Below are 25,909 nucleotides of genomic sequence, written 5' to 3'. Positions count from 1 at the left end.
TATAATCTATGAGTGTAAATATTTTTTTCTTTTATATTTTCTAGTTATAACTGTCGAGAATGCCTTTGGCTTTCACGTGGTTTCTGTTCCCTTCCTGGACATTTTGAGTTTTCTTGAGTCCTTTATTTTGAGAGTAGTTTTCTCTCTTTCTCACCTCTACTTATGCTGCACCAGGAAAGAGCTGCAGTGGTCACAGTCTTTTTAGGTCATTCCTAACTTTAACAGAAATGTCTCTAAAGTATCCCCAGATCTTATATTTCCTTGTAGGATTTTATTAATGGCCTTGTGTCAAGTAAAGAAAATCACCTTTAGCTGGGCGGTGGTGGTGCACGCCTGTAATCCCAGCACTCTGGGAGGCAGAGGCAGGCAGATTTTTGAGTTCTAGGCCAGCCTGGTCTACAGTCTACAGAGTGAGTTCCAGGACAGCCAGGGCTATACAGAGAAACCCTGTCTCGAAAAAAAAACCAAATCAAAAAAAAAAAAAATTCACCTTTAGAGCTAGTCTGCTAAGGATTTTGTCTTTCTAATCACAGATGAATACTGCATTCTGTCAAATATCTTTCTGTGTTTTCTGAGGTGTTGTTTAAAAGATGAAGGATAATCAGTTTTTCTTTTCCATCTGATAGTGAAACAGATTTTTAACTTTTGAATCACACTTTGATTCTTGAGGTTAAATTCTACTTGATCATATGTTCTTTAAGATTTTTTTATCTCCTTGAAAACTGAGATTAAACTGTTACTCTCTTTACTAATCCTGCTTGACTGGCTGTTGTGTCTCAAAAATTAATTTGGGAGAAGTCCTCTTGCTTTTACTCCAGCCTCTGAAACAGCTCTTGCTTTGAAGCAGGATTTATGTCGAGAGTCTGGAAAACCACCTGGGCTCACTGCCCTTGCAGATAGGAGAACATTTGATTTTTCACTGAAAGCTTTATCCTAATTTCATCTGAATAAATTATCAAATTTTTATCTTCTGAAAAGTTATTCACTTCTAAATTCCTGTACTTTTTTAGGCTAGAGGAAACAGTAGGTTTATCTTCTGTGTTTTAAGTCTTCCACATTTTCTCCCTTTTTGTTTCTATTAGTATTTGTGAGTTTTTCTTGGTTAGCTATGCCTGGAGTTTGTTTCTGTAAGGAGTGGGTTTTTAGAAACAAGGATGCTCTGTGCTCTGGCTGTCTTCTGCAAAGCTGATTTCCCATCCCCTCCTTCCTTGTGTTTATTATTTCCTTCTCAGTCAGGTTTCTCCGCTCCTCCGCCCCACCTCTTGGGCTGAGCACCTCACTTGAGCAGTGTATACTTGCTTGGTTTATTTGGCTTCTCCTGAGCATACAGACTTGGCTAAGTAGTGTTTTCACTTTCTCCTTGGCCAGACAAGGGTGGCAGAACAGCTAAGACTTGCTCTGCACCTTATTGTTGTTTCAGAGAACAGCCTTTTTAAATTAAAGAGAAAGGGGGTTTTAAAACTGGTCTATACTTAATGCTGTTTATGAAAACATAACACCTTTCTTTAATTCAGAGTGGCAATCTGCAACTAGTATGCTCTTGCTGTGGGGGGGTCTGAATAACTGTAAACAGAAAATTACATTCCCTCAGCACTTTGAACACTTTACCTCTATCAGCTTCTGGAATCTTCCGCTGTTTAAGTAAAGGCTGCCCTCTGATTTTCATTCCTTTGTAGGCAATCCTTTATCTTTTAACCTTACGATCTATTATCTATTCTTTATCTATTATCTTCAGCTGTCCTCTCTTTACCCTTAGGATTCTGCACTGTTCCCACAGTGTGTCTCAGTATATACCTATTCTTGATTTCTTTGTATTCCAATGTAGATTTGATGTTTTCATTCTGGAAATTCTGTCTGTCTCTGTCTCTTTATAGCTTTCTCTCTGTGTCTCTTTGCATCTCTCTGTGTGTCTCTGTCATTCTGGGTATCTGTTTCTCACTGTCTCTTTGCCTCTCTCCTTTGTCTGTGTGTCTCTGTCGTCTCGCTCCTCCTCTCTCCTCTCTCTGTGTCTCTATCTCTGTGTCTCTCTGTGTATATGTCTCTAACTCTCCTCTCTCTTTCTCTCTCCATCTCTGTCTCCCCTTCTCTGTCTTTTTGTGTCTCTCTTCTCTGTCTTTCTGTCTCTCTGTGTCTGTCTTCTCTGTTTCTCTGTCTCCCTCTCTCTCCTTGTCCTCTGTCTCTCCGTCTCCCGCTCCCTACACTGAATCAGCACCATCTCTGTAAATATTGCTTTGAGTCATTCCTTCTTCCTTCAGAATCTCTGCAATCTTATGGCCCATGGCATTTCCTGGGGACGGCTTGTGTGAGCAGGATAGATGGATTTACTGTGAGGGCAGCCTGCTCTGTCCTTTGGTGCACTCTCTTCTTCCTGTACTGTGATGCGCCACTCACTGACCCTTCCCACCCCACCTCTTCAACTTCACCCAGGCCAGACGGTTCCTCTTTAGATCTATAACCAAGCTATTCCTCCAGCTAGCATACATTTAACTTCAGCATTTTCAATGTTTCTATTATTCATTTAGGAGGCAGGCCATCAGCCCTTTGGGAGCCTTCCTTCCTTCTCTCTCCTCTCTCTCTCTCTCTCTCTCTCTCTCTCTCTCTCTCTCTCTCTCTCTCTCTCTCCCCCTCCCCTTCCCCACAGTGTCTTTATAGCTCAGGCTCACCTAGGCTTCACTTTGTAACTGAGGATTATCTTCCTGCCTCTGGCTGACAATCTGAGGTACTGCAGGTGGGCACGCCCACTCCTGATTTACTCAAGGTCTACCACATTCGAGGCAGGAGTTATCCTCTAAGCAACAAGGCCAGACCTACCCGCTATTATTTGCATCTATTTTACCTTCTCTTATCGGTGCCTCCACATCTTGAGTGGACTTATTGTAAACGCTTTGTTATGCTGATTTTAAGGTCTTTGTTTCACAGTGTGGCTCCCAAGAGGGGTGACCGTGGTACATCTCTAGCTTCCAAATCCTATCCCCAGTGCCCCCCACTATCCTCTGCCCCAGCCCTGCAGCTTGTAAGGGCTACAACCTCAGGTAATCTGGGTAGCTTTTCCAGACCTTCTCCCAAGCTGGGAATTTCAAACTAATCTGCCACCCCACCACAGACCTATCCTCTCCTCAAGGAGAGGGACTGGGTGAGTTCTGATCTCCTGCGTATAGGACAGTGTGTGCTCACAGTGCGCTGAGCAAGTGAAGGCCGCTGGGGTCAACAACTGGACGCTGTGCTTTAGGGCTCCTCCTTGTCTTGGGGACTCATCCTGGTCCTAGCATCCTCTCTACACCCAGTCCCCCTGGAAGACTCTGCCACCTTGCACACAGCTGGGCTTCTACCTACAGAGGGGAAACGACACCTGTGCAAGACAGGGAGCTCTGGTCTTGCTCTTGCCCAGAGAGCTCACCTAGCCTGACATTCCTGTGCTCCAGAGTAAACACCCTGAGGGAGGATAACCAACTCACCATTCATTCCAGCCTGGCAGGTCGGGAAGAACAGAGCAGTCCCTCAGCAGATATGAAGCAGTGTGGACCAGGAGGAAATACCATTGTTCCAGGGACTGAGGCTTTAGAGTTGATTATTATCACAGCATTAAGCTGGCCAGGTCAGTCTGTTTTCTGCCACTATAACAAACGTGCAGTGTGGTACAAGGGATGAAACAGAGCCCTGCTGCTCACCTTGTGTATTAGCTTCTTTTCTCATTGCCGCCACAAGAAGCAGGACAAAAGCAACTTAGGAACGTGATGCTGTTGCCTGTCATGGAGAGAAAGGCGCGCTGGGGGAGTGTGAGATGAGCAGGCGCGTGGTGTTCAGCGTTAGGAAGCAGTGGTGTGTGTGTGAGTGTGGTGTGTGTGAGGTGCTGCCCTGCCTCCTGGCTATTCATTCCCTGTTTATTCCATCTAAGACCCCAGGACAGCCTTGAACTCTCTATATAGCCCAGATACTCCTCAAAATAGCAATGCTCCTGCCTCAGCGTCCTGAGTTCAAGATTAGAGGTGTGTACCTCTTTGCTTGACTCTGAGGCTTAATTTCTCATGAGAACTATCCAACAAAACCACCAGGCAGTGTTGGTATTTGAAGTTGCTGGGTGCATGGCATCTATGGAGAGACGGTCGCAGGTTCCCAAGGAGATGCAGTTTGGTTGCCCCTACAACACTCATAAGAACTCAGCTAAGGGAAGGCTATTTGTTTCTGTCTGTGAGGTGGTCTCTCACTCTGAAGCCCAGGCTATCATGGAACTCATATAGCCCAGGCTGATCTGAATTTACACCAATCCTCCTGCCTCACAGCCTTTCAAGTGCTGGGATTAAAGGCATGAGCCATCACCCCTCAGCATAGATTTAGAGAGTTCTTTTTCAATAAAATCAATTGAGCAATTTATAAACATATTAGATTCTATTTCTTTTTCTTTCAAATGTGTGTGTTTGCATGTGTGGGAGCATGGTGTGTGTATGTGTGTGTCAGAATGTGTGTGAGATATGAGTATAGTGTGTGTGAGTGTGTGAGATGTGAGTGTAGTGTGTGTGGGGGAGTGGGAGTGTGTGTGAGTGTATATGTATATGTGAGTATGTGCGTGTGTATGAGAGTGTGGTGTGTGTGAGAGACTGTGAGTGTGTGTGTGAGAGTGTGGTCTGTGTGAACGTGAGTGTGAGTGTATGTGAGTGTGCATGTGAGTGTGTGAGAGTGGAGTGGTGTGTGTGTGAATGTGTGTATGTATGTGTGTGAGTGAGTGTGAGTGGTGTGTGTGTGAGTGTGGTGTATGTGTGAATGTGTGTATGTATGTGTGTGAGTGTGAGTGGTGTGTATATGAGTGTGGTGTGTGTGTGTGTGAATGTGTGTGTGTGTGAGTATGGTGTGTGTGTGAATGTGTGTGTGTGAGAGACTGGTGTGTGTGTGTGAATGTGTGTATGAATGTATGTGCATGAATGTGTGTGTGTGTGTGTGAATGTGTGTGTGTCTGTGTGTGAAGCATGCATGCAGAGAGTCAAGGCTGATGTAGGGAATCTCCCTCAGGTTCTCTTTCATTTTATTCATTGGGGCAGGATCTCCGAATCAAGCCCACATGGCTTCCCTGCAGGGTAGCCAGACCAGTCTCCAAACAGCCTGTTCTGGGGATCCCTCTCCACCCTCTGAGGCTGAAGTTACAGGCAGGCCGCCAGGTTCCCCTAGGAGTCTGAACTCCATCATTATGCTAATGTGGTAACCACTCAGGCAAAGCCATCTCCCCAGCCCCACTGTGTTTGTAAGTACACTACAACTTCCTAAGCAAATGAGGGGCTCTTGTAAACAGTACTGTCTTAAGCCAGTGAGATCACTCTTCCCTGTCTCTGTCACTTCTGGAATAAGCAAAGAAAAGTATCCAATGTCTAGGAAAAATGCATAAAACTGTGGGTATTATGTAATTAAAACAAAATATTCTCACTTTAACTGTATACCAAATACTGCAAGGGACTTATCCTAAAAAACATTTGCTGTTTTTCTGAAACCCACACTTAACAGGACTATGTCTGGCAGCTCTTACAATCTTGTTATACAAATGAACAAACAATAAATACAATTTTAAAAAATCTTGGTTTGTAGCCCTGGCTGGCCTGGAATTCATGGTAATCCTCCTTTTTAAACTAAGATTTCAAGTGTACGTAATAACTCCTGGCTGTGCTATGGTAGCTTACATGTTGCATTATCTTTTAGAAAAAATTTGGCTAGTCTGTATCCAAGACTCCATAAGTTTTTCATAGCTTATTTTAATTTTTTTCGTTTTTATCTAGTGTACATGTGTGTCTCTGTGAGTGCAGGTACCCACGGAAGCCTGAAGAGGAGTCAGGTCCCTGAGAGCTGGGTTTGCAGAAAGTTATAAACACCTAGGTGCTGGGAAAGATGGGGGAAGGAGAGAAAGGGAGGAGAGCCACAGGCACACATACACTCCAGGAGCAGCTTCCTGCTTCTACAGCACCTGCTTTAGACAGAGCCATTAACTCTGACTCTAGAGAAAAATCTCGGGGTCTTAAGAGTCATCTTCTAGCCGGGCGGTGGTGGCGCACGCCTGTAATCCCAACACTCTGGGAGGCAGAGGCAGGCAGATTTCTGAGTTCGAGGCCAGCCTGATCTACAGAGTGAGTTCCAGGACAGCCAGGGCTACACAGAGAAACCCTGTCTCGGAAAAAAAACAAATCCAAAAGACCAAAAAAAAAAAAAAAAAAAAAAAAAAAGTCATCTTCTGTCACATGACAGACACCCATGAGATGCACAAACTGAAGTTCTGAAATACTTAGGGTTGGGGAAAGATTATCCCTGTGTCGAGGTCTCTAGAAACATGTCCAGACCATTAAAAAAAAAGTTTAATGCTATCAAACCTCCTGTCAGTTCTCCTTGAGCACCGACTGAGCAGTAGTTTTTTAACACCAGACTATGACTTCAGGCAGGTATTAGGTATTGCTATGAAAACTGAACCTGAGAAGTGAATGAATGAATGAATGAATGAATGCATGCACATGGAACTGGTCAGGTGCCTCAGTGGGTAGAGTGCTTGCGGGACAAACATGAGAACTTGTTGAGAGAAATATTAAAAATGACCAACTCACCAAGGCACAACACCATGTCCCGGTTCTGAGTGACCCCAGCTCCCTGGCAGTCCTGCTGGCCTGGCCGTATCTCCAGCAGGGTCCCACAAGGTCACTCACTTGTCCCCACATCCCATGGTCTGCCACCGCTCACCTCAAATACCCGGTAGAAACATGAGTCTTAATGCTTATTTAGTTAGCCACTTAGATTTATACATATTGTAAACACAATTAAAAGATGCCGATACAGTAATTCCAGAGCCAATACAAAGTGATAAAGCTTTAGTCCAATATTTCTAACCTTTTGATAATATTACATCGGCCACCATTCCTCCTCCCCTCCTGCAACTTCCGCCTGTCTCTCCCATTCCTAGCTCTGCTTCCCCTTTCCTGTCCAATCATAGGCCTTCCCCTGCCCCAGTGTGTTTGGACAGGAAATATCCTACAACAAGAACCTGAGTTTGGGGCTGGAGGGATGGCTCAGCGGGTAAGAGCACTGACTGCTTTTCCTAAGGACCTGAGTTCAAATCCCAGTGCCCACATGGTGGCTCACAACCATCTGTAATGGGATCTGACACCCTCTTCTGGTGTGTCTGAAGGCAGCTCCAGTGTACTTACATATAATAAATAAATATTTTTTTAAAAAAAGAACTTGAGTTTGGATCCCCCCAGGAGCCACATAAAAAGCTGGCTGTGGTGGCTCATGCTTGTAACTCCAGTGCCGGGGGACAGACAGCGGGACAGGTGACACACATGCACAGCACACACACACACACACACACACACACACACACACGCAAGCCAAGTTTTAAAACTGCAATAAAGATATGAATGCCTATATCAGTGTGAGTTTGTCATCCTGGATGACGTACCTGCTCAGAACCGCCTTAGAGAACATGCTAAGCCACACATAAACTGAGGCACAGGGAAATAAGCTAACAGGAGAGCCAAGCTCCCATGCATTACTGCAAGGCAAGCACCAGGCAACAAGCACCAGGCGATTTGCATGGCGAGCCTTCTAAAGTGGTTGTTTGTTCCTGACTGTAGTGAGAGGTTTGTTTCCGAAGACCCGATTCTCAGTTTTGTTGCCATCTCCTTGGCTCCCTTGGGAAAACACAACAAATGTCATTTTGTGGTGACCCGGGGTCTGGACCATGGGGCAGGAGCCTTCTGGGGAGAGCAAAGCATGCTGGGACTTTCTGTCTGTGACAAATGAATGCTTTCACTGATGCTGACACAAACTCTGCCTTCTCTCTCTCTCTCTTAAGGTAGAATAAGTGAATTAGGAGAAAGAATATTATGTCTTTGATGGGAGGAGGGGGAGGGTTCCTGGGTATGGTGGCGCATGGCTGTGGTCCCCACACCAGAAGAGGAGGCAGGCTGATGACTCTACACAGTGGCTTTGTCCTAGGCTGTACGAGACCTGTCTCTGCAAGAAAAAATAAAAATAAAAAAAAATGCAAACAGAACTGAGATTTTGAAGGTAGAAAGCAATGGACGTTAAAACCCGAGGAGAGTGATGTATTATACAGTGGAACTGTAAGTCAAAGCACACGCGGGTGATGTTCAATAACGTTTGTGGACGATCACAAAATAAATAAGGACTATTTGTATCCTTAAGTGTTTGTATCCTTAAGCGTTGTCTGAGTCAAATGCACTTTGGACAGCTTGACATGAACTCAAACATTAGAGTGTTTTGCCTCCAAACAAGAGGCTCACAGACAGACTTTTGCAGAAGTTGAGGTTGCTTCCATGATGCAATCCACAAGGCCTCTTGTGACCAAGCCACGTGCTTAGAAGGCCGCAGATGATGTTCAGACACACTGCTGACCTACCATTACCACAGCAGAGGGCAGGCAACAGTAAATAAGATCTGGCCTTTCCCTTCTGAAGTCCCTCGAACCTTCAACTAATGCCCGTGTGTCATAGTTAGAATTTTACGTCTATGAACAGACACCATGACCAAGGCAACTCTTAAAAGGACAACATTTAACTGGGGGCTGGCTTACAGTTTCAGAGGTTCAACCCATTGTCATCAAGGCAGGAACATGGCAGCCTCCAGGCAGGCATGGTGCAGGAGGAGCTGAGAGTTCTGCGTCTTCATCTGAAGGCTGCTAGTAAATACTCACTTCCAGGTAGCTAGGACGAGGGTCTTAAAGCTTATGCTTTAAGTGACACACCTACTCCAACAAGGCCACACCCACTCCAACAAGGCCACACCTATTCCAACAGGGCCACACCTCCTAGTAGTGCCACTCCCTGGGCCAAGCACACACAAATGGTCACACTGAGCACTGGTTATTTTTCCATTGCTGTGAATAAACCCCTGAGGGAAGCACCTGGGGGGGGGCGGGGTTTATTGCAGTTTATTCCTTTTCTGTTTAGCCTAGAACCTATCCTATGGGATGGTGCCACCCATGGTGCCACCCACATCTAAGGTGAACCTGCGCCATTCAGTTAACCCGACGTGAGACTCCCTCATGGATGAGCCAGGTTTGCTGGGATAGTGATTCTAAGTCCAGTCAAGATTAATTTTGTACCAGGCTTGGCAATGCACACATGTCATCCCAGACCTAAGGAGGCAGTGGCGAAAGTGTCATGAATTCAAAACCAGCTGTCCCAGGCAAGCCAGGGTTGCATAGTGGGACCCTGTCTCAAAATCAATAGCACAAGTAACACTAAACAGGGTTTTTTACATAGAAGGTTTTAAATCTTAGTCTGAGTTGGATATGGTGACACACACTTATAGTTCTGGTACTGAAGAGGCTGAGGCAGGAGGCTCACTGTGAGTTTGAGGCCATCATCGGCTACAAAGTAAGCTTGAGACCAGCCTGACCACAGAATGAGAGTCTGACTCAAAGCAAAATAAACAAAATAGAAAATAGCTCAAGAATGCAGAAAGGACAGGTGGGTGGATTACAGCAGACCTGAAATACCAACAGAGCTGTAGAAAGTAGATGTGCGTTCAAAGCTATGTTATTAACTCAGCAAATTGCAGAGAGATGACTCAGCAGTTGGGGACACTTGCTGTTCTTTAAGAGGACCTGAATTCAGACCCTAGCACCCATACCAAGAGCCTCGCAGCCACCTGTAACCTTAGCCCCGGTGACCATGGAGTCTTAACAGTGGGAAAAACCCAGAGGACAGTGGTCCGAACAGGAACAGGACTGGAGCTGTAGCTCAGTCGGGAGGGTGCTTGCCCAGCATGACAAAGCCCTGCCTTCCATCTCACAAACACCTACAGCTGGCTGTGGTGGAGGCAGGGAACGGGTCAGGAGTTGAAGGTCAACTTCAGACACTTAGCAAGTTCAAGGACAGCCTAGGCTACCTGAGACTCTGTATTTTTTTTTTAAAGTAGAAAGGAAGGAAGAAAGGTAGGGAGGGAGGGAGGGAGGGAGAAGGAAGGAAGGAGCTATTCCTCATTTATTCATCCCTTAGTTACCATCTGAAAAACTTCAAGATAAACCTTATGGAGAAAAGTAATTACACACAATATGACCTTTCTGCAGCTACTTTAGGCCAGGATTTGTTACTAGAATATTTCTGAAGAAGAGGTTGGCAGGAGAAGGGAGCAAGTAGGTGTGCCTGCCTCCGGCCGGAGAGCCTGAGTTAGAGCCAAGGGACCCACATAGTAGAAGAGAACCAGCTCCCTCAGGTTGTTCTCTGACCTCTGTAAACACACACACACATACTCACACATGTACACAAATATGTACATGCACACACATGCTCACATACATACACATACACGCATATATACTTACACACACACACAGGGAGAGAGAGAGAGAGAGAGAGAAACACATACATATATCATGGTATGCAGAAACCCAAAGGGAGAAAAAAAGACAAAAATCCTGTTTCCTGTAGCCCAAAAGAAAAAAAAAAATCACTGCAGTCTGCAAGGACTCTTGGGCTTGGAAGCCCTGTTTTTCCTTCCTGGCTTGACCTTGATGGCATCCTTAGGGAGTGGGACAGGAGCTATCACAAGCGGGCTCTCTTTGTCTTGCATGTGTGTCCAGGGCAAGTCGGTGAATGCCGGCATTTTTACCTTCATATCAGTCTGCAACTGGAAACCACGGTGCACTCAAAGTGGGCCACTCCTGGACCAGGGTGTCACCAGATCACTAAGAAGGAGAGGGCCCTTCCCACACCTCACGCTTCTCCTGGCTTGTACACACTGAGTTGTCAGCAGCGCTTCCCCCGGGTCGGGCAGTAGGAGAACCGCACGGGGAGGTGGGAGAGTAAGGGCGCTTTTTTAAATGTGCGGTTTTCAAATGATATATTTTTACATTTCATCCATATGAGCAGTGTGGTTGAGCACGTTTCCCGTCCCCGTCCACGCACTGTGTCCCCTCCCTCTTCTCCTTCTGTTCTCTCTGTCAGTCCCCTTTCCTTCCCTGGGTGGTTTCACTTCTGCTTTTGTACCCTGCACACATGTGCAATTCTATAAAGCAATCCTAAGTCTAGAAACCACAAATGAGAGAAAACACGCACCATTTGTCTTTCTGAGACTGACAATTTGCCTAATTATTCTCTTTGTTATCTCCATTTCCTGCAAGTGATGTAACTTTCATTTCTCTTCATAGATTTAAAAAAAAGAAAAAGTTTGGAGAGACAGGGCCTTGTTGACCTTGAATTTCTGACCCTCCTGCCTCTACCTCCCAAGGTGTGGGATTACAGGCCTGGTCTACCATACCCAACTTATAAATATGTTTAAAATGTCAATTCAGATGCTCCAAATTTTTTTCCACAATAGCAACTTTTATGAGGGCAAGGTTTGCTCAGAAAATGTGATTCCTGAGGCAGCTCTGAGCGGCGGCTGCATAAGCTTGCTGGGTCTCTCCGTGAGCACCTTATGAGGTTAGCACTGGACAACGTTTGATAATGTGTCTTCACTGCTCTTACTGTTAGCTTTAAGTCAGGTGTCCTGGGCTGGGGAGATGGTTCAGTGGTTAAGAGCACTGACTGCTCTTCCAGAGGTCCAGAGTTCCAATTCCCAGCAACCACATGGTGGCTCAACCACCTCTAATGGAATCCAAGACTGTCTTCTGGTGTGTCTGAAGACAGAAACAGTGTATGCGCGTATATAAAATAAATAGGGACTAGAGAGATGGCTCAGCGGTTAAGAGCACTGACTGCTTAACTCTACCAGAGGTCCTGGTTCAATTCCTAGCAACCACATGGTGGTTCACAACCATCTGTAACGGGGATCCAATGCCCTTTTCTGGTGTGTCTGAAGACAGCAACAGTGTACTCACACAGATGAAACACATAAATAAATCTTAAAAAAAAAAAAAGAAGTCATGTGTCCCAGGCACTTAGGCTTTGTAGGGGACACTTCAGAGGATCAAAGAGCTCTCTCTGAGGTGGGTCTGGTTGCAGGTGCTGAGATCTTGTGTTACCTGAGGAGAGCTCTTTCTCAACTTCCTTGTTCTTATCCACAGCTTAACACTGTGCTCCATGGTGAGTTCAAAGTCTGGGGTGTAACATATACCCCTGAGCTCCATAGAAAGGTGCCTCAGTTGTCCAGAGAAGAAAATATTTCCCTCTATCATCCCAAATCCCAGGCAAACTTAAAATAGGGAGAAAGGCCAGTGTCTGCCCTGAGAGCTTGTTTGGAATTTCTGACAGAGGATTGAGGCCACCTCTGTACCCTGACCAGGAAGGGCCCTCCTCTGTCGGCAAAGGCCATTCTCTTCAATGGAGACGCGGAACTCCAGGATGGACACACATGGAGCAGTGAGGGAGGAAAGGCATACCTGGCTGGCCAGCTGGATCAGCAGAACACATCCTGCTAACCGACGGTGGAACAGAGGTTGAAGCCAGCTCACACTCACATCCAAGTGCCCATCTTTACAAGGAATGTGACCTTTGATAGACTCCTGGTTTGTCACAAGCTTTAAGCCCATAGCAAGACAGTCAAGGCCATTGGCAGTCTGGCCCCAAGTGGCTTTCCCAGACGCATCCATTTTGTGTCTGTTCTTACATAGGTCTCCTCTGCTTTTCTGAAGAGAGCCCTTTCCCTTCATGTTCCACACCTTGGTAGGATCTCCTTCCTGCATTTGGAAGGCTCCCCACCCCATCCCACCCATCTGTTTTATTTTTTTATTATTTCAGACAAGGTCTCATGTACCCCAAGCTGGTCACAGACTCATTATGTACTAAGAATGGCCTTGAACTTCAACTAAACTTGAGCTTTGTACCATCCTCTCTGCCTTCCAAGGGTTGGGATAACAAATGGGGACCACCCCACTTGGTTTCTGAGGTGTTGGCAGTCGAAAGCAGGGCTCTATGCACACCATGAAAGCTCTCTATGGACTAAGCTACACACCCAGCATACCCATCCCCCTCAAGACCCAGTTTGTAGAAAGCATTCTGCCCTGTAGACTCCCTAGGCAGAGAAAATCCATAACACAGGTCCCTTAACAACATTCAACATTGCTACTAAGATGCTGTCACAACTTAGAACACACAGGGAGCCTTGACTCTTACCTGTCAGAGCACTGATCATGTGAGGCATCACACAGAGCTGGTGACAGGGGTGATGGTGGGGCTTGAAGGTGAGAGGCCCCTGGCCAGCAAGGGCCTGTGGGTCAGTCTCGGCGTTCATTGTTTTTCTGGTCCAGTAATAGGATTCATCTGGCTTGACAGGAGGTCTTCAGTCCATTCATTCATCTTTGATAGTAAGGCTCTTTAAGGTTATTCTAAAATGGGGTTGTTGTAAGAAATCTGAAACACAGGGGTTGGAGAGATGTCTCTGTGGCTGTAAGCATGTATTGTTCTTGCCAAGTACCACGGACAATTCCCAGCATCCATGTTGGGTGGCTCAACCTACCTGTAACTCTTGCTCCAGGTGTACCTGCACTTACACTCGCATGATCACTCACATGACATATGACCACACACTTGCTCCAGGTGTACCTGCACTTACACTCACATGGCCACACACTAACAAATATACATAATTAAAAGCAATTTTAAAAGAAATTTCAGCCAGGCAGTGAGTTCTACAAAGGGAGTTCCAGGATAGCCAGGGATGCTACACAGAGAAACCTTGTCTTGGAAAAGGAAGGAAGGAAGGAAGGGAAAGAGGGAAGGTGGAGAGAGGGAGGGAAGGAGGAAGAAATTTTAAGCACAGGAAGATATGAAAATTGCTTACTGTCCTTGCACTTGGGAGACAGAGGCACAGACATCAAGAATGCAGAATCAAGTTCCACTACACAGCATGTTTGCAGACTGTCTCAAAACCAACCAACCAAAATCAGAAAGCCAAAAAGATTAAATATTGGGAAGGGCGTGTGTGCACTCGCATGTGTGCATGTGCATGTGCATGTGCATGTGTACCTGTAGAGTCTAGGGACAAACCTGCATGTCATTCCTCCTGATTCATCCACCTTACCTTTAAATACAAGGTTTCCCAGTGAGTCTGGGGCTCACAGAATAGACTAGACTGGCTGGCCGACAGTAGCCCCTCCCTCCTGCCACTGTGTTCCCTGCATCCCTCCACCCGGTTTACAAATACAAGTCACCACGCCTGGCTTCTCACAGTTTGTCCCTTTAGAAGGAAGGGTAGGAAAAGATGGAGCAGTGAAAGAGAACGAGACAGAAGGGCCACTGAGGAGTGTGGCAGGAGAGAGCGGGTCTACAGATAGAATCTAGGACGCTGGACTCTGGCTCATCTGCAGAAGCCGTAAAACACAAGCTATAAACAGGAGTCACACGTGTATGATGTGTAATGTTCTGATTACCAGAAGCAAGTGTAGGAAAAGCCAGTCTAAGTGACTTAAAGACTAAAGAGGAGAGACTTCACCACTGAGAACCTCACGGCAGATATGTGACCAGCCCTGCCTCATGGCAACCTTTTCTGCACCCTTTACCCAGTGCCAGGTTCCTTGGGCTCAAGGGTTCAAATCCAGTGGGAAACCTGGGCCCAGTCTTAGCCTTATACTCCCAGCAGCTTGTCCGCTCTGCTTGGGTCCGAAGACGCTTGTGGTGACCCTGGAATAGATTGCTCACACTGGTCACCCACTACTCATAAACCAAAATAGTGCCGAGTGCTGCTTTCCCAGAGGCAGGATGGGCAGCATTTGCTCATTGGCTGCAGTGGAGTGACGTGAGAGAGCCAAGGACTCGTAGCATCTACTAAAGCCACAACTGAATACCCCTCTGAAACGGGGACTCCACATTTACATTTTGTCGTGGGTCCCCGAAATGGCATAGTTAATCCTGAATGTGACTTACACTGTGTTCACAAGGGAGTGGCTTTGATTTTTTTGGGGGGTGGTGAGGGTGGGGTACAGGCTGTCCTCTACTTCATTCACTATGTAGACAAAGATGATCCTAAACTTCTAGTATCCTGCCTCTGTCGGCCATGTGCTGAGATTACAGGTGTTCACCACCACGGCCAGCTTAGAACTGGAAGGTTGAACAATAAGCAAAAATAGCAGTTTTACGGCTGGAGAAGTCGGGGTGCCTGGAAGAAAGAAATCCTAGGCTGAAGGAAGAGGAACTTAGAAACACAGAAGCGCCCCAAGTGGTTGGCATTTTGCAGTGCAGCGGACTGTGGGCCGCACCCACCAGGAAGGGCAGAGTACAATCAATAAATACTTCAAGAAAGAATGAATAACCAGATTTCAAGTGAATTATTGTTAGGAAAGCTAGATTTTCCCCATCAACCATTACAAGTTAAATGTCCCATGTCTTCTCAGTTTTTCCACTTCGAGATTGACTGTGTGAAGAGAGGATCCCCTGATCCTTATCGCCAGCTGTTAGCAGAGAGTTCCACCTCTCTTACCTCACCACACAAACGTTTATGAATCAGAGAGATGTTTCTAAGAACATGTTTTCTAATTGTTTACTGTACAGTAATAGCCCTCTTTAATTACGGGGGATGACGTTTCTAAAACCTAAATAGAGCGCGCCTCAATTGTGTGGGAGTTCATTGCTTTGGTGATAAAAGGAAACACGGTGGTGACTCAGGTGGAACATTGGTTTCCTTTTCAGTTTGTGTTTCCTTGGGCGCTGCATGTCGGGACGTGTAAGGGATGTGTAAAGAGCCAATGCAGAAGTCACTGTAGGGACTGTGAAAGTTACAGCTAAGGTTCCGTAAACACACACACACACACACACAGAGAGAGAGAGACAGAGAGAGACAGAGAGAGAGAGAGAGAGACAGACAGACAGACACACAGACACACAGACACACACACACACACACACACAGAGAGAGAGAGAGAGAGAGAGAGACAGACAGACAGACAGACAGACAGACACACACACACACACACAGAGAGAGAGAGAGAGAGAGAGAGAGAAAGAGAGAGAGAGAGAGAGAGACTCTCCTCTCTGGACCGTGGCAGCATCTTTAATGCAACACAACAGCCTGAGCTGTTTCCATTTTCTAAATACTGGGCTTTGTGATGGTTGTCTCTGGATTTCCATGTGGTCTCATTTCTCTTTAGGGTAAATGTAAAAGGAAAACCATGGAGGGCCTCTGGTGAGTGACTCCGCTGTGGCTCCACACTTTCACACTGGGGTGTGTGGTGTGTACTCAGTAAACACTGCAGGGCTAAGGAGATGTGGTCTTCCTCAAAGCAACTCTGTATGGCTGGGGCCCTTTTTAGATCAGCAAAGTGTGAGTGTCCTGGATTAGGGAAAGGAGGTCAGATCCAGCCAGGCAGGTCCATCAGAGACTGGGACAGTACAAGCGCCCTGTGTGATTTTACTATGACTAGTCACGTGTCTCTAGCTGTGTCTCCTCCTTGCCTGAGTCCCTCCTGGATCAACAGGGAGGGACTCGGGCAAGGGCTTCCTTCCTAAGGTACCATCACTAGACAGTAGGGAATTTCAAAAGTTATCATTGCAGATGCTTCGGCTTACTGTCAACTTTCTGTATTCTAAGTATCTGCTCTCTAAGTGGTTTGTTACTTTTGTAGCTATGCTGGCTTCTCATTGTTTAATTATTGTGTTTATAATGTATATATCTTGCTACTTTCTTTTTCTTTTTCTTTTTTAACTCTCACAGTATAGACCAAACAGGCCTGGAATTCATTCACTCAGGTTGGCCTTGGATTCACAGTAATCCTCCTGCCTCAGTACTCTTAAGCATTGAGACTGCAAGCCTGTGCCACAGTACCTGATTTGCATCTTGTGGTCTTGCTGTGTAGCCCTGGATGGCCTGAAAATTTGCTAATTAATGACAGCTTTTGAAGTGGTACAGTAAAGAAACTGCTGACGTGACTCATGTACTTCAGAGCCAGGAAGAGTCCAGAGCAGAAAGAGAAAAAAGTAGACTGAATATAGAGAGCAGACCAGACATGGCGGGCGAGGGAAGCAGGGTAGCAGGAGAGAATAATGGGGAAGCCAGATAGAGACTAAGAGAATAAGAGAGACATTCTGGAATAGTAGAGACTAGTGTGTTAAGGGAGGGAGAGCAGCTGAGGGAGGGAAGGGCCAGCAGACTGGCTGCATCTTGCTTACTAACCCCCTCCCCATCCCTAGGGGTTTCCTTTTCTCTGTATGTGTGTCTCAATGCCACACATCTCTCCAGGGTCAGCCCTGTTAACGGAGGCATTTCTACTTCCAGGCCAAGAAATGGTAGAGCTGGGATACCTGTTGCCTTCTGGGCTTCACCCTGGTTAACATGGGGGAACCTGAGCCTTGGAAGGTTTCCAAGGTTGTTCTGTCTGTGTGGAAGAAAGACCTGAGCGTTTGCTGGTGTTGGTGTAGATAAATGCACCTCTGATCTGTGTCCTCGGGCTGCAGGGTTAGAGGGACGATTACTTCACTAAGGATTAGACAGTCCACGTCCTGCCTGGGAAATGGTTATTCCTCCTGTTTCTTCTCATCCCTGACATCGGGCAGGGATTCCATAAATGCATTCACCGAGCCAAGATTCTGTCTGGATGGAATCTCAGCCCTTTCTAGGCTGGGCAAGTCTGCAGTGGTGTTCTTTGAAAGCAGCTGGTTTCCTTTCTTTTTCCCTCATCCCGACATAAACTTCTGTCTTTGTTGATTCACAGATACCTTATCCCTGCTATAGAACATGTGTCAGTTCAGGAATCTCTAAGCAGAGGAAGAAAAAAAAAATCACCCGCCAAGGAGAATGAGAGTCTTGTAATAATTAGGGCACCCTCTTAATCTTGTTTTTATTATTGGCTAACACTTTCGTTGAATCCCCACTGTTCTGTTTACAATGTATTGTCTTGCTTTTTAAGCCTTACATTGTTCAACCTGAATCCTCTAAGTTACAACTCCTTTATAAACGACCTCTTATCTTTTCTTTCTGACAAATGCTGACCTGGAATTTGCTCTGCGGCTCTGGGTGCTCTCAAAATGACCATCTCCTGCTGGGGCTTTCAGAGTGCTGGTATGTAAGCAGGTTTTGTGGCTTTTTTGTTTGTTTGTTTGATTTGGTTTTTTGCTTTTAAATAGTGGCAGAGCATTAAAACAAACAAACAAAGAAACAAAACCTTTTAATTATTCCCCCCCACATCATTTTTTTTTCCAAGTCAGGCTGGCTTCAAACTCCTTTTGTAGCCAAAGCTAGTAATGAATGCATTGTCCTGCCACAGTTTCCCACTTATATGTACCGCCACACCCAGCAAAGAAAGTCTTTATATAATCTTTCTGTTAACATATATCAATCGCACATAATGATGGGCCTTGTGGACTGTTACTTAAATTTACAGCTTTTCAAGTTGTCAGTTATGCTGATTGAGGACTGTTGGCTTCTTCTGGTTCCTTGCTGGTCAATTCCATTGTCCATTTGCCACAGTCGTGGCAATGGCCCTGCCAAGCCTCAGGAAAGCCCTGTGCCCAGCTTCAGACCAGTGGAGTAGACTTACTTGGTGCTTGCTAATAAAGAGTAAATTTCCAAACCCCTATTCTGGTGCCCCATTCTTCCTGACCCCCTTCTTACTTTCTGTCACTTGGAGTCCCCAACATGCTGCCACTCAGAGGCTGTCTCTTGGTTTGTTCCCCAGGACTAGAGTCTCACCTCCAGTCAGCTTTCTTTCTGCATTTTGTATTTGATGCTCACATCTAAGTCCCTGAATCCCCTCTGCTCACATCGCCAGGTGCTGATAAAGTGAACCCTCTCCCAAATTCAGTTTAAATGATGGAATCCTGAACTGTAAAACAACAAGATGGAAACGGGGGTGGGGGCACACTTTAAATTTCAGAACATACCAGAGCACTGCTTTACGGATAATTTTTATTTCACAAGAAACATACACTGAAGTAGGGCCCACTTTCCTCTTCTTCCTAGCCTTGAATCTTCACCTGTCTGGTGTGCAGCAGCTATCGAGCAAGCTAGCTACCCTGGGCTAACATTTTTGTTCACGCATATTTGCTACTGAAAGACCCTGTGATATCCCCTGCCTCCCAACATACACATTTGTCCCTGGGGACATAGTTCTGATTATCAAAAGCTTCGTTGCTCCTTAATAGCTGGTCACCAGCTCTATCTCCGTGGAGGTTTCTTCAGCTCAGCCCCTGAGTCCTGTTCGCCACACTGCCCCTTGCCTTCACAGATCTTTGTTTCCTTCATTGTCTGTGTAGATCTGTTGTGTGGAACCGGACAAGGAGCTGGGACTGACTGGGCAGAGAGAAGTCTGATGCCCATGGTTTTGTCCACCTCTGTCTGGGACGCCTTCTTTCTCCTCCTTTGCCTAAGAAGACATTTATAAGCCACTCATTTATCAACGATCGTCAATTTCCCCGGACACAGCCTCTCTGCCCCGGGTCAGCCCGTGTGACAGGGAGTTGTCACTACTGTGGCTATGCCTGTCTCCCCATGAGTGTTGGAGAGTTGAGATGTTTCACTGTGACTCTGAGCCTGACACAGTGCCAGAACACAGTAGGCACTTGTTAAAATATTTACTGTCAGATGAGGAGACTATTTTATATGCTAATTTGCCACCTGAAGATTTTAATCTCCTCAAGGTCAAGGAGGGTTCCTATCCTGCCCTTGGGAGCACACTGCTGAGAGCAAAATAGGTGATGATCTGATGGATTGATTAATGAGTCTCAGCTCACGGGAGTGACTCAGTCAAGTACTGAGTTCATCATCAGATGACTTCAGTTTTTCATATTTCGGGAAACAGAATAAAAGTCTAAAAAGCCCTGCTCAGCTTACTCAGTCAATAGCAGGGCTTATGTCTGTGGGTAAAGCAAATTAGGGAATAATGGCAAATTTGGCAGGGAGTTCAGTATCATAGAAGGCACACGGAGCTGCTGGCATTTTCCAAGTGTGAATCTTCTGGAATTTCAGGAGTATGAATTTCCTGGTAAGGTCAACAAGCATCTAGCTCTTGGGAGGCTGGGTAAGAAGGACCTGTTTAACACAGACCACACAGTTCAAGGAAATAAGCACAGGCAAAGCTCTCTAGAATCCAGAAGGCAAGAATCCAGAAGGCAGAAGTCTTGAAGTCCACCAGGCCTGTGTTGGACTCAAGCACTGATGAGCAGTTTTCTTTAGCTTTTCTGAGCTTGCTCTCCTTGTCTATAAAACTGAGAAAATAGTACCAGCCCAACAGAACCAGTATGAAGATCAAATAAGACACTAGGATTTTTTGAGGGTTCTTACTATGTGCCTTGCATGTAAACGTGTTCTGAATAAATAGTAATTGTGACCAGGCCACATATTGATTTTTTTAAAAAGATTTATTTATTTATTATATGTAAGTAGACTGTTGCTGTCTTCAGACACCCCAGAAGAAGGCATCAGATCTCATTATGGATGGTTGTGAGCCACCATGTGGTTGCTGGAAATCGAACTCAGGACCTTCGGAAGAGCAGTCAGTGCTCTTAACCACTGAGCCATCTCTCCAGTCCCCACATATTGATTTTTTTTAAACAAATATTTCTTTTCAAGTCAGTCAGTTATTCTGAGATGGAACTTTCCAAATTGATGTGTAGTCATTTCTGACAACTTTGGGGTCTATGAGACTAATGCCCAGAGAAGAAAGAGAATCTGGTATATTGATGCCTGCCTCCAATCCCAACACTCTAGAGGCAGAGGCCAGTGGATCTGTGACTTTAAGGCCAGCTGGGTTTCTTTTGAGACAGGGACTGGTACTGGCTTGGGATTCACTATGTAACCCAGGTTACCCCCAAGCTTCTGCTCCAGTCTTCTGAGTGTTGGGATTACAGCTATTATTCACCAAAGCAGCTTGCTAATATTTTCTAAAGAGAATAAACAACCAACCCAACGAACAAACAAAAAGCAAATCTCCTCAGGGTCCTTGCATCTGACTTCCAGGGGTACATCACACCCAAGGCTAGAAAATAGTTGATACATTCTCGTTGTCTTTAAACATTCTCATAGGACTTACATTCCAGTTCAGCACACTCATACTTGTGTAAGGTAAAACAGTGCTGGAAGCACCTGCTGTATACAGCAGATGCCCCGGCAGATCCTGCCTTTGCTCTGAGGCTCTGGTGTAGAGTCCTGTGCCTGTGTTTGGGACAGACGGAAGCCCATGATGTCCAGACTCCTTTTAGACCTGGTGTTGTATAGTTCTGAAGACCAGTGCCACCTGACTCTGGCACTGGCTCCAGGTGCAGACCAAGGAGGGGTTAGTTATTCTGTTTGTCCTCCATGTCACTATGCTGGTATAGAGGTGCCAGGACTGCAGCACTGCTTAGCCACCATGAGGATTCTGCAGGAAGGCGCAGGCAGAAGCAGTGCTGGTGCTGACAGTCCTGCTGGTTATCTCTCTCATGTGCAGGCTTGGTTTCCACCTCCACAAAGGGCAGAGAGTATCAAAGGGTCTCAGGAGTAAGTAGAAGGGTCAAGGGACATGATCCATGGGAAAAGCGCTTGCATGGTTTTTTCTTTGGATGTTAGCAAACGAGGAAGGACACACAGGTTGTCCCTGGCTCCTGGGAGCCGTCTCTCTTCCAGGGTGTGCAGCACTTGAAGATTGAGCCAAGACCCTCTCCTAACTCCATCTAAGTAACCCCAAGGGAAGCTGGTGGTTGGTATGTCGAGCACGTTAGCAAAATGTTGGTAAGCACCCCAAATACTAACGAAGAGTACCACGAGTTAAGTTATACAGCACCCATGAGCTCCCACTGACTATGGCAATGAGTCCAGGTGGTGGTTCCCATGAGGAGGCAGGAGCAGGTAGCATCAGGAGGGTCATATGTGGGCTTCTAAACACTGGAGGTGGTAGTCTGCTTACAGTGTAATCCTTAGTATATTTTATCATTCAAATCTATGTATGTATATTTGTTCTATGAAACAATGGTATGTGTCCCATGTCTTACAATAAAATGGGCATAATTTAAAGAAGGAAAAAATGAAGGTAATATACCATCCAGAACGATAAGCAAAAGAATAGGTCCAAAAGTTGCAAGTATATAAAATCATAACTGTATCTTAAAATCATGTGTATGAAAGAAAAAAAGAAAAAAGAAAAATAACTCAAAATACTGACAGTGTTGGGATTACAGGTACTTTTTCTTTTGCCTTTTCCCTAATTCTCATAATGGTAAAATACTATTGTAAGAGGCCCTTGCTTTTGTTTTAGAGACAAGAGTCCTGCTGTGTATCCCAGGCTGGCTCTCACTGCTTTCCTCACAGGTAGCCTCAAACGTTAATGTTCTCATCTTAGTTCCACAAGCACACATGGCCACGCCCAGCTAGATATCCATCAGCATGATTTTTTAAACTATTTTCAACTCACTTCCACATCTATCATATTATCTGAAATTTATAGCAATGCTTTAAGGGGAAATAATGTTAAATAACCTAATTTTGTGCATTGCCAAGCTAAGGCAGTACATTTACGACTTACATAGCCACCTAGTTGCTGGAGGTGAACCGGTGGGCAGGTCTCAGACCTACCACATCCTGCTATCACCAGGGCTTCCCTGATCTCATCTCAGATTTCTGGGGCCCTGGGATCTCCTCTCTGAAGTGGGGACAGCTGCTACCTAGATTTGGTCTAAAGTTGACGTCTGTATACAAGACGTCCTCAAAAGATCCCGTCCCTGCGTTGGGTAAGCTCTTCTGTGGCTGGGTCCCCACATGAGTTAAAGTTTGGAAGTGTTGAGAGAGAAGCAGGAAATAGAGGATCGTCTGTGCGCTGGAATCCTATCTGACAGCCTTCTTGCTGTAGTTTCCTGAGAAATGTGACTGTAAAATGAGTTAATGGTTGGGTTTTCCCCCAGAGCTTCCTCTTTTGACTCTCAGAAATCTGCAGGGCAGTTGGGTGGCTTGGGGAAGAGAATCTCCATTTCAGGACCCCCCCAGTCCAGCCCAGGGACCTCCACAACAATACAATTGAAACCCTGGGAAGAGGACCTGCCTTTCTCAAGATAAAGAAGGCAGAAACAGGGGAACTGGACTCCCCGGGCAGCTCAGGGCGGTGTGCAGCTGTTTGCCACCGTCATCCAGCACCAGAAACCCGGTGTCTGATTAGAGGTTGGGGTGGAGAAGGTGGTTTTACTCCTATGGCTTTCTCCTGGGAAGCCCACCTCATGACTGTCACTCTGGGTGTTTTTCAATGATGAAGGGGACAGAGGATATACTAGACAGCCTTCCTGGTCCACAGTTACAGACACCATCACTGAAGATTCCAACTGTGAGCCTCCGGCTTAGGTACCAGGTGCTACTGTTTCTACACCCCCTTCAATGTGCCAGAGAGAACACTTAAACCTGGAGATAAAACCAGAGGATGGAGCTAGGAGCCACGGCCCCTGAGTGCAGCAGTCACAAGCCAACCAAGGGTCTTCCTTACTTGAGTGCCCACTGTGCACTGTTTTCTTTCCCTGAGGATGTACTTTTAGAGACTTAAATTAGTAATTCTCACATTCGGCTCGGCCAAGAGCATGGGTTCTGGAGAAATCCACTCGACTCCCTTTCCAAGGTCAAGAAGTGGGGTCAAGACCAGTGTACGACAGGTCAGCCGGTCTGCTCAAGCTTCCTTGGAAACCTTGTTTCTGGACTCTGAGCAAATACAGCCCCAGAGTCTGGAGAACCGAGTTAAAGAGGCAGAGGACTGTGGAAGGAGGGATTGCCCTCTGAATTGCAAAAACCTTTAAATATCTCTGAACTTTCTTTTTTCCTTTTTTGCTTTTGGCTCACTGTAATGTTTTTGTGTTTGGTTTTGGTTGCCACAAGGGGACTGTTTTTAGCTGCCTGGTTCCTTTCTCCTCCCCTTTTAATTTTCCCTCTTCCTTTGGTACGTGCCCCAGCATGAAGTCTCCAATTCTTATCTCACTCAGCAAGACAGACGGGGCTGAGCTGCATATGGGCTCCCCGGAGGTTCTCTGGCACAAAACTCCACAACATTCAAGTTTCTGCTTAACCCTCTTTGACTGGAGATTAACCCCTGAAATCCCGTTAGCCAGGGGCTTTCTGCTCGGGCTGGACAGGCCTTCTTTTGCAGCGAAGGCTTGGGTGCTGGGAGCTTTTCTTGCCCCTCTGAGTGCGTATTAGCCAGTGCACACCCTGGACACTGGGATGTTAAGTCAGGGTAAAGTGAGAAGCGAGGGGACTCTGATGTTGACAACTTCCTTTGGTCCAGACCTTAGGGCTCTTCCTTCCCGTTTTTCTCAGGCGCTTTACGATTCTCCTGGGAGCCCAGGGGACTGAGACCGGCAGAAAGTGACTTTTGTTTGCCTGGGATAGGCGTTTCATCCAAGTGGGGGAGGGAATCCAAGCCGACTTATCGCTTTTAGGGTTTCAGTAAGAGGAGAAGGCAGAGGATGTCAGACTCAGAGCTCTGTAAACAACAGAGAGTTTCTATCCAGGTGCGACTTGGAGGCTGAAAACTAATGGTTAGAATAGCAGGAAGACGGGAGTGGGTGAGGGCACCGCGGTCATGACCAGGTGCCCACAAAGCTCTGCCGACTTCTGTCCACGCTACCCTTCCACGGTTCTGAGGGAGCTTGGGATCTCAAGACTACCGGCGGAGCCTTCCACTTGAAGACAGGACCCAGCTGCATAGAACGCTGGTTTAAACAATAAGGATTTCTGTCGGGGTTCCCAGCGGCTTGGGGTGGGGTTCATGTGCCCCCCTCCATCTCCCTGTTACACCGTACAGTGGTGTTTGTTTATTCCAGGGCAGCCTGTGAAAAGATAGGGCAGGTACGAGGAGATCCCAAACGACTTTCATTTCTAGGCACCTGACATTCTTCGGGGTTGTGCCGACATGCCCAGGGTTTACCTGCCGGCAGGTCGGCTGGAGGCCGGGCTGTGGAGGTGTGGAGCAGGGTGTGGGCGTGGGAGACAGAGGGTGGGGCCCCGAGAGCTGTTACCAAGGCAAAACCCAAAGCAAAACATTCGCCTGGTGCTTCCCGCGCGACGCTACTGCAATCCCGTCAGATCCTGGCAGGATCTAAGAGGATCCCGGCGAAGGAACCACCCCAGGCCATCACGGGCCAGCGAGGATGGAGAGACTCCGGGGGCCTTGATGGAGGGCAGGGGCTGTCGAGGGAGAGACTGCCTTGGACTGGAGGAACCCGGGTGCTGAGAACTTGATTTTGCCCCGAGTGTCTGTCTCAGGGGACATCAGTTCCTTATGGTGTAATACCGTGTGCGACCTTTCCTCAGGACCGGAACAGTCCCGTTGGCAGGTGCTATGGAGGCAGCGGCACCGGTCAATTCTGCTTCTCACCCCAAAGTACCACCTTGTAGTCTTCTGCTCGCCTTCCTCTCAAAAGCCGCTGTTAGCAGGTGCCTCTGTCCTTACACCTCGGCGTCCTGCGCCATGTGTGCCCGCGAACGCCTCCCAGGCAGGTGCGCGATTCCTGGGCCGCAGCCACGTGCACTTCTAACCCTTGGTGAGCTATGGAGACCCGCCTGGGGTCTTGCGCTCAGCCCAGACCCTCAGAATTACTGGTTCAGAACCGGGAAACTATTTTAAGGTTCAAACCCAAGTCTGCTGAGGCCTTGGCCTGAAATCGAGTCCTTCGCCCAGCCTTTCCCGCCGACAGATTTGAGAACAAAGGGTCCCGTGTTCTGGCCACCAGGTCCCCAGCACAACCCTCTGTTCCTGCAGACAGACACTCGAAACCTGGAGACGGTTTTTCTCTAAATATTTCCTGATGTCCAGGCCGGGCGCGTAGAGATCAAAGCGTCCTCTTTCCGGGACTAGCCAAGCCGCCTTTTTCCAGTCCCTTCTTATCCCTGCGCTAGGTGGTCTCTGATCTCTCCAAGTCGTTCCTCTTTCTGAGCTCTGACTTTCGTGGAGAATTCCCTGTTCATTTAAAACGTTTTGTGGTTGTTATTAAAAACAAAAATCAAAACCGAACCGTCGGTGTCCCGTCACTAGGACCTCGGGTTCCTAGCGAGTTTTGAGGGCCCCTGCGTGGGCGCGGCCCGCGAGCGTGGGAACACAAGG

General features: G+C 46.7%; 1 protein-coding gene across 1 annotated transcript in view; it reads right to left on the bottom strand.

Moving 5' to 3' along the window:
• Positions 1 to 25,909, bottom strand: part of Nek2 (NIMA related kinase 2) — a 712,524-nt gene that overhangs the window by 641,289 nt on the left and 45,326 nt on the right. The window lies entirely within an intron of this gene.

The sequence above is a fragment of the Apodemus sylvaticus genome, chromosome 12 (genome assembly GCF_947179515.1).
Source record: "Apodemus sylvaticus chromosome 12, mApoSyl1.1, whole genome shotgun sequence".
Taxonomy (NCBI): Eukaryota; Metazoa; Chordata; class Mammalia; order Rodentia; family Muridae; genus Apodemus; species Apodemus sylvaticus.
Note: the sequence above shows the minus strand (reverse complement) of the source record. Positions and strands in the feature narration are given on the sequence as shown.